Below are 11,178 nucleotides of genomic sequence, written 5' to 3'. Positions count from 1 at the left end.
GTCCTGTCTACCCTTCCCCATCTACTTCCCGACATTTCCACTCTCCCTGTCTAGCATGAAGCCACGCCTGAACTGAGCAGCCTTCTACACCAGCCTAGGAAAAAGTGACTCCACTCAGATCCACCGTCGGCGCAGGGGGGCAGGTTTATAACTGCCATGGTACCTTCATGCCTTATAACCGTTACTTTAGGGAGACTTCCAAGCAAGGGCAGGCAGGGTAAGTGCCTCTCACCAGCTGCCTCCTCAAGCCATCGCTCCACATACCATGGCTCATAAATCCTACCCCGACGCTACTGCCGAGTGGTTACATCATCCCTAAACCTCATGCAACAATTCGATTTGGAAATAAAAAGGCAGGTGTTAATTGACTCACTCCCTCTGCCCCTTTGTGGTGCTCCTGACCCTCGATAGCTTTTAACCTCACAGTTAATAAAAGTTTGGGGCCCAGCCCCAGCACAGTTCCTCATTCATTCTTTCATAACGTCAGCAAATTCTTACTGAGTGACTGTAATGCACAAGTCATTGGCCAGTCCCTTAGGGGATGGGGTTAGCTGGCCAAAGAGAGCAAGAAGCATGAGGAAAGCTCCCAGAAGATGCTCATAAATTATGCAGATTTGGGTAGCAGGTGCTGTGGGCCCCCAGAGAAGGTCTGGTGCGGCCGGGGTTTCAGAGGGGTCTCCAACTCTTGATTGACCGACCACTCTTTAGTTTGTTTGCTCAGCACCCATCTCTCCTCCAAGAGCACCCAGATTCTCCTTGGGGGAACCCACTCTGTTTCATTAAGTCTGTGTGGTTTCAAATGGGTTGAATGTCTGAGGTCCACAGGGATCAGCCCAGGACTAGAACTAGCCAATCAGAGCAGGTCAGCACCCCAACCATGGTGATTAGTTCAGTAATGAGCATGGGACCGGAGCTGGGAGAATGGAAGCTGGTGCTGCCACTCTTACTGAGAACAAGCTCCTGACCCTCTACTGGGAACAAGCTCTTTTTTTCCCCCCTGGGGTTCGCCAGAGGTAGGCCTGGAGCGGCTAGCCACCATCTTGCCCTCGCTCGGGAGATGCTTCCTGAGCCTTAGAGTGAAGCCATCCCTTCCTGCAGCCTTAGAATGACTTCATTCCTTCCTGCAGGAGAGCCTTTGGCTTGGCTGCAGGCCACGCTGTCTCAGGCACCACAATACGCACCTGCTGGTTTTTATGTGCGCATGGTACCCCAGGCCCAAGTGACCCTCTGTCTCCTTCCGCTAGTCTGTGCCCAGGAAGAATTTGAAAGAAAGCAGAGCTGAGAGATGGAAAGAAAAAAACTGGATCCAGCCCAGCCTAAGGCTTGAAAACCCCTGAACTTTCACTTAGCAAACAGTTCATGCTTTTCTTCTATATAAATCAGTTTCCTTAGAATTTCTGTTGCTAATCCAGGCCCCGAGTCCCAAGCTTTTTAGGTACAGGGACCAGTTGGAAGCCATCCTTTCTCTCCCTCAACTCAATGGTGGGCCAAGAAGACAGGGGCCTCTTTCCACTTTCCCGCTTGGGATAGAGTCAGCGCAATTAAGGATCAGACCCTGGCAAAAGAGGTGCCTGGAGCACATAATTTTAGGGCACTCCTACTAAGGCCTGCACTGGCATGACTCTAAGAGTGAATGTCTCCTTAAATCTTGCACTCAGGTTCCTCTCATCTCATCCTAGACCTGTTCAGGTTGCTGAGTGTTCACATCCATGTCTCCAGATCCAGCATGAAGGATTCAGAGGTGACTGCTACTGTCTTTCCTCCCCCAGAGGTGAGCTCGGCTCGTTCTCTGGGCCTTAAAGGATAATGTTCCAAGTATGGAGTTTCCTCAAAAAACTAAAAATGGAACTCCCATTTGACCCAGTGATCCCACTTCTAGGAATATATCCCAAGAAACTAGAAACACCAATTAGAAAGGATATATGCACCCCTATGTTCATAGCAGCACAATTCACCATAGCTAAGATTTGGGAACAGCCTAAGTGCCCATCAACAGATGAGTCGATCAGAAAACTGTGGTACATCTACACAATGGAATACTATGCTGTGGTAAAAAAGGAGTTCTTACCATTTGCAACAGCATGGATGGAACTGGAGAGCATTATGCTAAGTGAAATAGGCCAGTCAGAGAAAGATAAATACCACATGATCTCACTCATTTATGGAATATAATGAACAACATAAACTGATGAACAAAAACAGATCCAGAGACAGAGCAGCATCAATCAAACTGTCAAACCTCAGTGGGAAGATAGGGGAGGGTGGGAGTAAGGGGGAGAAATCAACCAAAGGACTTATATGCAAGCATATTGGCCTAACCCAGTGGTTGGCAAACTCATTAGTCAACAGAGTCAAATATCAACAGTACAACGATTGAAATTTCTTTTGAGAGCCAAATTTTTTAAAGTTAAACTATATAGGCAGGTACATTGTTATTAACTTAATTAGGGTACTCCTAAGGCTTAGGAAGAGACACACTCAAGGGGCCAAAAAGCCGCATGTGGCTCGAGAGCCGCAGTTTGCCGACCACGGGCCTAACCAATGGACACAGACAACAGGGGGTTGAGGACATAAGTCGGGGGGGATGGGGGGTTATGTGGGGATAAGGACACATATGTAATAACTTAATAAAAAATTTTAAAAAATAAAATAAAAGATAAAACCTAAAAAAAAAGGATAATGTTCCATAAAGGCCTATTCTGGGGCTTTACCAGGTTAAACCAGAGCAGAATCCAGTGCAACTCATTCCAGCCCAAGTATTCTTCAAAAGGGTAATCAACCGACAGCATCAGTGTTTGAATAGAGGCTTAGGCGCAGATAAACAATGGAGAATCTTCAAATTGGGGTGGACTCAGAATCATTTGAGACACCCAATCGATTTATGGTTATTACTTTATTTGTGTTCATCCAGGATTTGGCTTATCTTAGGATGAGATGATATTCTTCCTGAGCACAGACTGGTTGAAGGTAGACTGAGAGCCAGGTACTCAGAGAGTTGGGGAGACTCCTACCAGGACAATAAACACAAGTGAAAACCAAGAGCTGCTCACTGTGACTCAGGAGACAGCAGTGACCTGGAGCCAGAGGCTCCCCCTTGACCACAGCAACTGGTTGTGTGTCCTTCAATACAGCTCTTTACTTCTCTGACCTCTGTTACCTCTATTTGGAGGGACAGAGCTGTAGAGACAGAAAGATCTGGTTACAATCCCAGCTCTTACTCACTTGGGCGAGACCCACTCAGAGATTTGTTTCCTCATTATTATTCCTCAGTGGGAACCATAAAGGTGCTTTCCTCTCAGGGTCGTTTTAAGATTCAATGAGATAATGAAATGTTTAGCACAGGGCCTGATATAATGTCGCAATTAATTATTATTGGTGTTAATGTTATTCTATAAAACAAGAGGGCATGTTAGAAGATCAAAAGCACTGCCAAGAATTGAAGTGCCAATTCTAGATCTAGTCCCAGCCCTCCGAGAACAAGCATTGTTTTCAGGGCACTTAGAAGCCATTGTGAATTGAGCACCTACTATGAGCTCTCTGGGGGAAGAACCTGTCCTGCCTTTTCAATTTTAAGGGGTCTTTAACACCTCCAGCTCATAGCAACATCTTTACTAGGATTCTTCTCGCACATTGGTTCCACTTCCCTTCCCTTTTTCTCAATGGTCCCCCCCCCCGCCCAGCCCGGAAATCTTACAAAAACTGTGAACCCCTCAGATATACCACTCAGGTGATCCTTAAACCATGTACTACCTGACATTGATCATTTCCTTTCCCCAGTTAGATTATCAGTACCTTGAAAGCAGGGACAGGTCTTGAACTTCCCGGTGTCCCTATAAGTCTAGGTACAGAACAGATCCTTACACATCAGTATCAGGACATTGGGTGACTGGATCCAGCCCTGCCTCAGGCTTGAAAACCTCAGAACTTTCACTTCCGTGAGTTAGTGAACAGTCCATGTTTTTCTTCTGTATAAATCAGTTTCCTTAGAATTTCTGTTGCTAATCCAGGCCCTGAGTCCCCAGCTTTCTAAGTACAGGGACCAGTTGGAAGCCACCCTTTCTCTCCCCAACTCACTGGTGGGCCAAGGAGACATGGGCCTCTTTCCACTTTTCCCTTTGGGATAGAGTCAGGGCAAGTAAGGGTTAGGCGGGGTACTGTGCCTTGGCCTGGGGAGGACAAGAGAGGGCACTGGGGAATGAAGAAGCCCATACTCTTTTTGGGCAACTGGAATAGCAGTCAGAAAGACCTGGGACGCTCCGCTGCCCAAGGCCCATCTCAAGGCTGCCGCCACCCTGAGCAGCCAACGGGCCTCCCCACCAGCCCAGGGCTGCAACTGAACAATGTTGGTTTCTTAATGAAAACAGCACCACTGCCAAGTCCTAACTCGGCTGGAGAAATAGCCCTGCGCCCCTCGATCCCATTAACATCTCACACCTTAATGCGGCCATATTTTTGGAAAGCCAATATGAGCGGAGTAGCTTATTGGTATGCAGCTCCGGGTGGGGTTGGGGCTTGAGGGAGGAGGGGCACTCTGCAAAGGGGGTGTAATTAAGGCTCGGAATGTTCGATTTATGCCCCAAAAGGAGGGAATTTGGGGGCGTGAGGACAAGAGTGATGGGCTTGTCTGGAAGGTACTGAGCACTGAAGCTTGACCGTCACTGAGAAGTCCCAACATGGCTCCCACCATCGCTACCCCAGCCCCCACCAAGGAGGGCCACCCACTCACCCTTTGGGTCCCTAACTTCGCATTTCCCAAGCAGACCCTATCAGTAGCTCCTCTCAGATAAAATACATCATCATTTGCTCCATTAGAAAATAAATGTATGGCTATATTATGGGATTTGCATTCCATTACCTTGGTTTGCATGCCATAAAACATTTATTACACCCTTGGGCTAAAGTCTTAATAATGACTGGGTGCGAGGCACTAATGTGGTGCTGGCCTGCTCGGGAGCCAGAGATTAATGCCTTTTGATGTCGCCCAGCTAATAGTCCTGCTCACCAATCTGTCCCATCAGAAGACATTAGAGTCAGGCCCTGTGTGGGGGTGGGAGGCCGCTGCTCAGCTTCAGCTGGGAGTCAGGGCTCCCCCTTCCTGTCCCCCTACCTGGTCTCATTCAAAATGGCCAGAAGGAAATCTTAGAGCCCTCCCTCTTCAAATTCCCCATTCCACTTCCAGCTCCCGTACCCCCTCCTAGCCTTGGGCAAGTCCCCCTTCCTGGGCACAATGAAGCTACACTGAGGGGTTTAAACAGCTGCTTTCCTGCCAGACCACAGCAGCAGCAGTAACATCTGCCAGAGTGCACACACACACACACACACACACACACACACACACCCCTCCCTGCTGCCAGGCCTGCCCCATTCAGTTTCCCATGGCGCCCCAGTAATCTGGCAGAGGAGGGTCTGAGGGTACAGGAGAGGTGGGAGCCCTGAGAATAAGGTGGGACCTAGGACCCAGTGAGAGGTGAATATGGAGGCACCTTTCTAAAGAGGAAGCTTGGTGGACAGGAGGACAGATGGGCAGAGTTCTCTGCAGTCCTTTCACGGACCCTACTGGCCTCATCCCCTCTCCATTCCCAGCACCTGCTGAGATGACAATGGAGACAGAAGTGAAGGGGGAAGCTCTGTACAGGATAAGAGTAAGCAGAGAACATAAGTTAGCCTGGCATAGGATAGGGCAACATACTGAGCAAAGGGCATCTTTCTTTGGATAATAATATAGGATACTATTCTACAATAATATATATAGCCTACTCTAAGAACACAATGCATGGGAAGCCACATTGTTAGGCTATATCTGGATTAGGAGGGAGGTGCAGGAGATGTTTAGCGAGACTGATGTTTTAAAAGTGAGGCCAATAAAAGGACCTAAATAGACACTTTTCGAAAGAGAACATACAGTAGGCCATGGGACATATGAAAACATGCTCCAAGTCACTAATCATCCAAGAGATGCAAATCAAAATGACAATGAGGTACTATCTCACACATGCCAGAATGGCTATCATCAACAAATCAACAAACGACAAGTGGTGGAGAGGTTGTGGAGAAAAAGGAACCCTTGTGCACTGCTGGTGGGAATGAAGACTAGTGCAGCCACTGTTGAAGACCGTATGGACTGGAGTTTCCTCAAAAAGTTAAAAATAGAACTCCCATTTGATCCAGTAATCCCACTTCTAGGAATATATTCTAAGAAATCAGAAACACCAATCAGAAAGGATATATACACCCCTATGTTCATAGCAGCACAATGTACCATAGCTAAGATTTGGAAACAGCCTAAGTGCCCATCAGCAAGTGAGTGGATTAGAAAACTGTGGTACATCTACACAATGGAATACTACGCTGCTGTAAAAAAGAAGGAACTCTTACCATTTGCAACAGCATGGATGGGCCTGGGGAGCATTATGCTAAGTGAAATAAGCCAGTCGGAGAAAGATAAATATCACATGATCTCACTCATTTATGGAATATAATGAACAACATAAACTGATGAACAAAAACAGAGCCAGAGGAAAAAATATCCTATATAATAAAAGCCTAATATGCTAAGTGTCTGGTCAACCAGTCAGCCGTTCAACCAATCAAAGCATAATATGCTAATGATATGCTAAGGCTACTCAAATACTCGCTATGATGTGCACTGTCCACCAGGGGGCAGAGAGTTGACCAGTCACTATGATGTGCACTAACCACCAGGGGGCAGACTCTCTGACCGGTAGGTTAGCTTGCTGCTGGGTTCTGGGCTATCAGGTCTGAGCAAGATGGGCTGGACACGACCTGGAGCCCTACCACAGTCCCTCCCCAGCTGGCCAACCTCCTGTGTCCCTCCCTTGCCCCGATCGTGCATTGGTGGGGTTCCTTGGCCTGGCCTGTGTCCTCTCGCAATCTGGGACCCATCAGGGGATGTTGGAGAGCCAGTTTCAGACCGATCCCACAGGCCAGGCAGAGGGACCACACTGGTACATGAATTTGTGCACTGGGCCTCTAGTTTTAGAATATAATAGAAGTAATCCTGTTATTTGCAGATTTTTAATATTTCCTACAACTTTTGTGATATTATACTATTTTTGGTAATATTATATTTAAAATCTTTTGAAAAAATATTGATGTTTATTGTATGTAATATTATTATACTTAAAATTATTTTTCTTGAAATATTAATGCTTATTAGATGTAAATGGCTAATTATTTTGTATCTACAATCTGGTAATAGATTTTTTTATATATATTGTAAAAAAAATAAGATAAAATAGTTTAAAAAATAAGTAAAAATGAGGCCAAATAGTAATAGTGTGAATTTAATTTAACCAGAGACAAATTAGTGAAATTCCTTCTTGCTGGGACCTCCTGGCAAGGCGGGCCACCCGGCACCATGTGCTTCTATAGGAATGGCAGCAAGGCTGGTCACTCAAACCCAGGCCTTCGGACTCCCAGGCCAGTGCTCTCTCCAAAGCTCATGACCGCTCTTCTCCCTCTCTGGTGGGAAGTGGCAGCACCAACCACCTCCCGACAAAGTGGATTCAGGGCTTCTTTCATTTCTGCTCTCACCTGGGAAACCACATTGCCATCCTTCCCTGACCCAGGATAGCACCAGCCTTCACTCTTTGCCCCAATACTGTGTGCAACCTGATGAGCCACCACTGCTTCAAGTCAGTCTCCTTTCCCAAAGCCACGTGGTTCCCAGCAGCCCACTGGGAATCCGTGCCTCTCCTAGGTTAGCCGTACCCGCAACCTAACCTCAAGCTGCTTGGATCTCCAACGTGGGACTCTGTGCACTGTAACGTGCACTGTAATGTGTATACAGGGCCCTAAGGGCAGTAAGTCCTGGTCCTTGCCCTGCGGAGATTCTGATGCAGAGGGAGAAAACCACACTACAGTGGTGTTATGGGTCTACAAGAAGTTTCAGGTAAGACAGAGCCCACTGCTTCTGTCCACGCACATCTGGAAAGGCTGGTAAATAAGGTGGCACCTAAGGACAGAGATGGGGGCAGTGGTGGGATGCGTGATGGGGTTTGGCCAAGAAGGGGAATGGTGAGAGCAGAAAGAGGTGAGGCTTGGAGAATGGGAAGGGGGTGGGGGAGCGATTACCACGGAAAGCTGGGATCAGACTGAGAAGCACTGTTGTGTGGGGGCTGAATCTGAGCACAGTGGCAGAGAGAGACAGGGCTTTGCACTGCAGTGCTGGGAGGGCTCCCTGGCTGAGGCCAGAAGCAGGGAGCCCAGGTGGACGCCTCTACTGGACCAGGGATGAAGCCATAGGACTGGGCTGGGGCAGGAGTGGGAAGAGAGGATGAAGGATGAAGCAATCAAGAGAAGACAAAAAGAGGCCGAGCACTGCCCGCTGGGAGGAGAGGCTGGAGCCACCTTAGCCGTGAGGAGAGGTTCTTGGCAGGGCTGGGCGGCCAAGGGCGCGTTTGGACATGTGTGGGGGCATTTTGCTGTCACAGTGCTGGCATTCAGTGTATGTGCGTGTGTGGGGAGGACCTAGGCGTGCTCTCTGTGCACGGTAATGTGTATGCAGGCCAGTCCCAGGCCATGAAGAATTCTCCCACTCTCAACATTCTCAGCAAGCTGCTGTGTTCTCCACAACCCTAGGGGGCACCATTCACTTACACGATGAACTAACCGGGGGCACAGTCACAGCCTGCACAGCCATCAGAGAGGCCCCAGGCTTGACAGCGGTCCCGGTGGACAAGCCTGTTGACAATGAGCCGGTCTAAACTAGCTCAGTGTTACATATTACCACAGACTGTTTTTGCATGGCTTTAATAGACACGGAATTTTCTAGGAATGCACCTCCTGTGATGATGGAGGGGGGACTTCGCTGTGCTCGGTACAGAACCTTACCAAGAATTGTTCACCATTTCAGAAACTGCTGTCCGTGTGGGCATGTCACTCCTGGCCCCTAAATTCACAGGAACTTGGGCCCCCCCCCCCCCCCCCCCCCCGCCACACACCGAGGCCGGAGGCACCGACGGCTGTCCCATCCTGTGGTTTTATATTTAGGTGTAAGTATTCGATGTGTTCATTGCTGCTGAGTATTTACATATGGAAATACGTATTATTTTATGGTAACTTACTTTCCTTTGATTTCTCCTTTATATTACAGTTTGGTCAATATATTGATTTTTTAAAAATTATGTGGCTAGGTTGGTTACATTATCTCTGCTTTCCATCCTGGGATAGCAAATGGGGTGTGACAAACCTGGTAATAAAAGGAGGCTGGGGTCTGATGGGCTGAGGGCTACGCTCCAGAGAATTCCAGCTTCAACAACTTTACTGGGAAGCCTCGTCTGGCCACTTCCGTGCCACAGCCCCACCTGAAGCCCACTGTTCTTCCCCCTGAAATGAAGCCTTTTGGGGTCACAGTGTCCCAATAAAAATGCAAGCTCCCCAAAGACAGACTTGAAGTGGTCGCCGTGTGTGACCCTGACCAGGCCCTGTGGGGACAAATGAGAGAAGGGCACCCACAGAGAAGCAATGCAAAGTCCGCCCCCCCCCCCACGCCTCGTTATGCAGCTAGAGAGCTGGGCGAATGGAGACAACCCAGACTCTAGAATAGAAAGATCACAACAGTCTCAGCAAAGTGGAAATTGATTAGGAAAAAACTTAACGGGAAATCACTAAAAAAACACACACAACAAGGCACCCACATTCTGGGACTGTTGAAAAACAAGTTATTGGACGTCCAAAGCCAGGCATGTTGAGGACTGGAGAAAAAACCTGATGTGGTGAGATGGTGGTTTCCAAGTGACGTCTGCAGGGGAAGAGGCATCCTTCGTAAACGGGAAGGCTGGCCACCCAGAGGCAGGGTTTCATAAGTTAGTGGGTGACAGCACCAGGCAGGGTGACCAAGGGGAACATAGCTCCTCCGGAGGTGGGTGCTGCACTCGTGACGACTGGAGGAGGACCCCACCTTCCGGATGAGGGTCCCTGTGTCTTCACCCGAGGCGGACAATGGGCTTGGGCCCTGGAAGGAAACAAGAAATGCTGGGGTCTCCAGTTATTTCTAGGGGTCCCCCAGATGGATGCAATAATCCAATTATGCTTTTTCAGGACAGAAAAGAGAGAAGTGGTTAGGTCAGACACATGCTGCATTTTTGGAAAGAGGGATTTAGTGTGTGTGTGTATTTCAGTTTAGGGGAAGCAGGAAACAAAACTCAGTGGGGATATAGTGGGTGTCAGAATTCCTAAGGTAGGTGATGTTATCACTGGGGTCCAGACTCGGGCGACCAAGTTCCTATCCTAGCCCCACCACCGAGTAGCTGGTGGTCTTAGGCAAGTTACTTACCCTCTCTGTGCTTCAGCTCCCCCCAAATGGGGATAATAATATGACTTCACTGGGTTGTAAAAATGAAAAGAATTAATATAGTGTATGAAAAGGCTTACAATAGTGTATGGCACATGGCAAGTGCTCAATCCCTGTGTGCTGGAGCTGTTATTCCTCCTGAGAAAGGGCCAAGTCTTACCGGCTCCACTCCCTCCCGACTGGTTAACCAAGGAAGGATGGATTTGGTAACAGGAGGGAGGAGTGGGGTGGCCATGGTGGTGGTGGTGGTGGTGGTGGTAGTGGCATATATGCCCCCTTAACCAGAGAAGCCAAGGCGTGGAGGTCAAGTGCCCTGATCCCAGTTCCAAGTCCACTGTTTAGAGTCGTAAGAGCCCTGGAAGTGGAGATTAGCTCTTTGGCCCCAAGGAAGGAGCTGGGTGGGGGACAAGGAGTGATGGTGTCGCTGTACAATCTGTCCTCCCTGAACGTTTTGGTTAGAGAACCTGGTGCTCAGGAGGGATACTCTCTGGTTTTCTCTCTTGTGCATCTGCCATTGCTCGATAGCAATCCTATTGAGAAGACTTCTGAATCCAAACCTGGATGCAGTAGAAAAGATGCCAAGATCAAAATGAGAGAGGTTTGCACAGGCAAGTGTCCACACCGGCTGGAGGGAAAGGAACTCAGCTCACAATGGCCTGTCCGAGAGCGCCGGGGTTCTTGGATGAGGCCAGGTGGGGGAGCCTGCCCCCGAGAGGCGGGCCACCTGACTTCTCAGCTCTCCTCTACCAGGCTCCCAGCCCGGGCGCATCACCCCACTTACCCTCCCTGCCTGTTTCTCCCCCTGTACATGCTAGAGCAGTGGTCTCAACGTTGGCTGCACATTAGATCACCTGGGAATCTTT

Source organism: Myotis lucifugus, unplaced genomic scaffold (assembly GCF_000147115.1).
Source record: "Myotis lucifugus unplaced genomic scaffold, Myoluc2.0 scaffold_69, whole genome shotgun sequence".
NCBI classification, from domain to species: domain Eukaryota; kingdom Metazoa; phylum Chordata; class Mammalia; order Chiroptera; family Vespertilionidae; genus Myotis; species Myotis lucifugus.
This window is presented reverse-complemented; position numbering follows the sequence as displayed.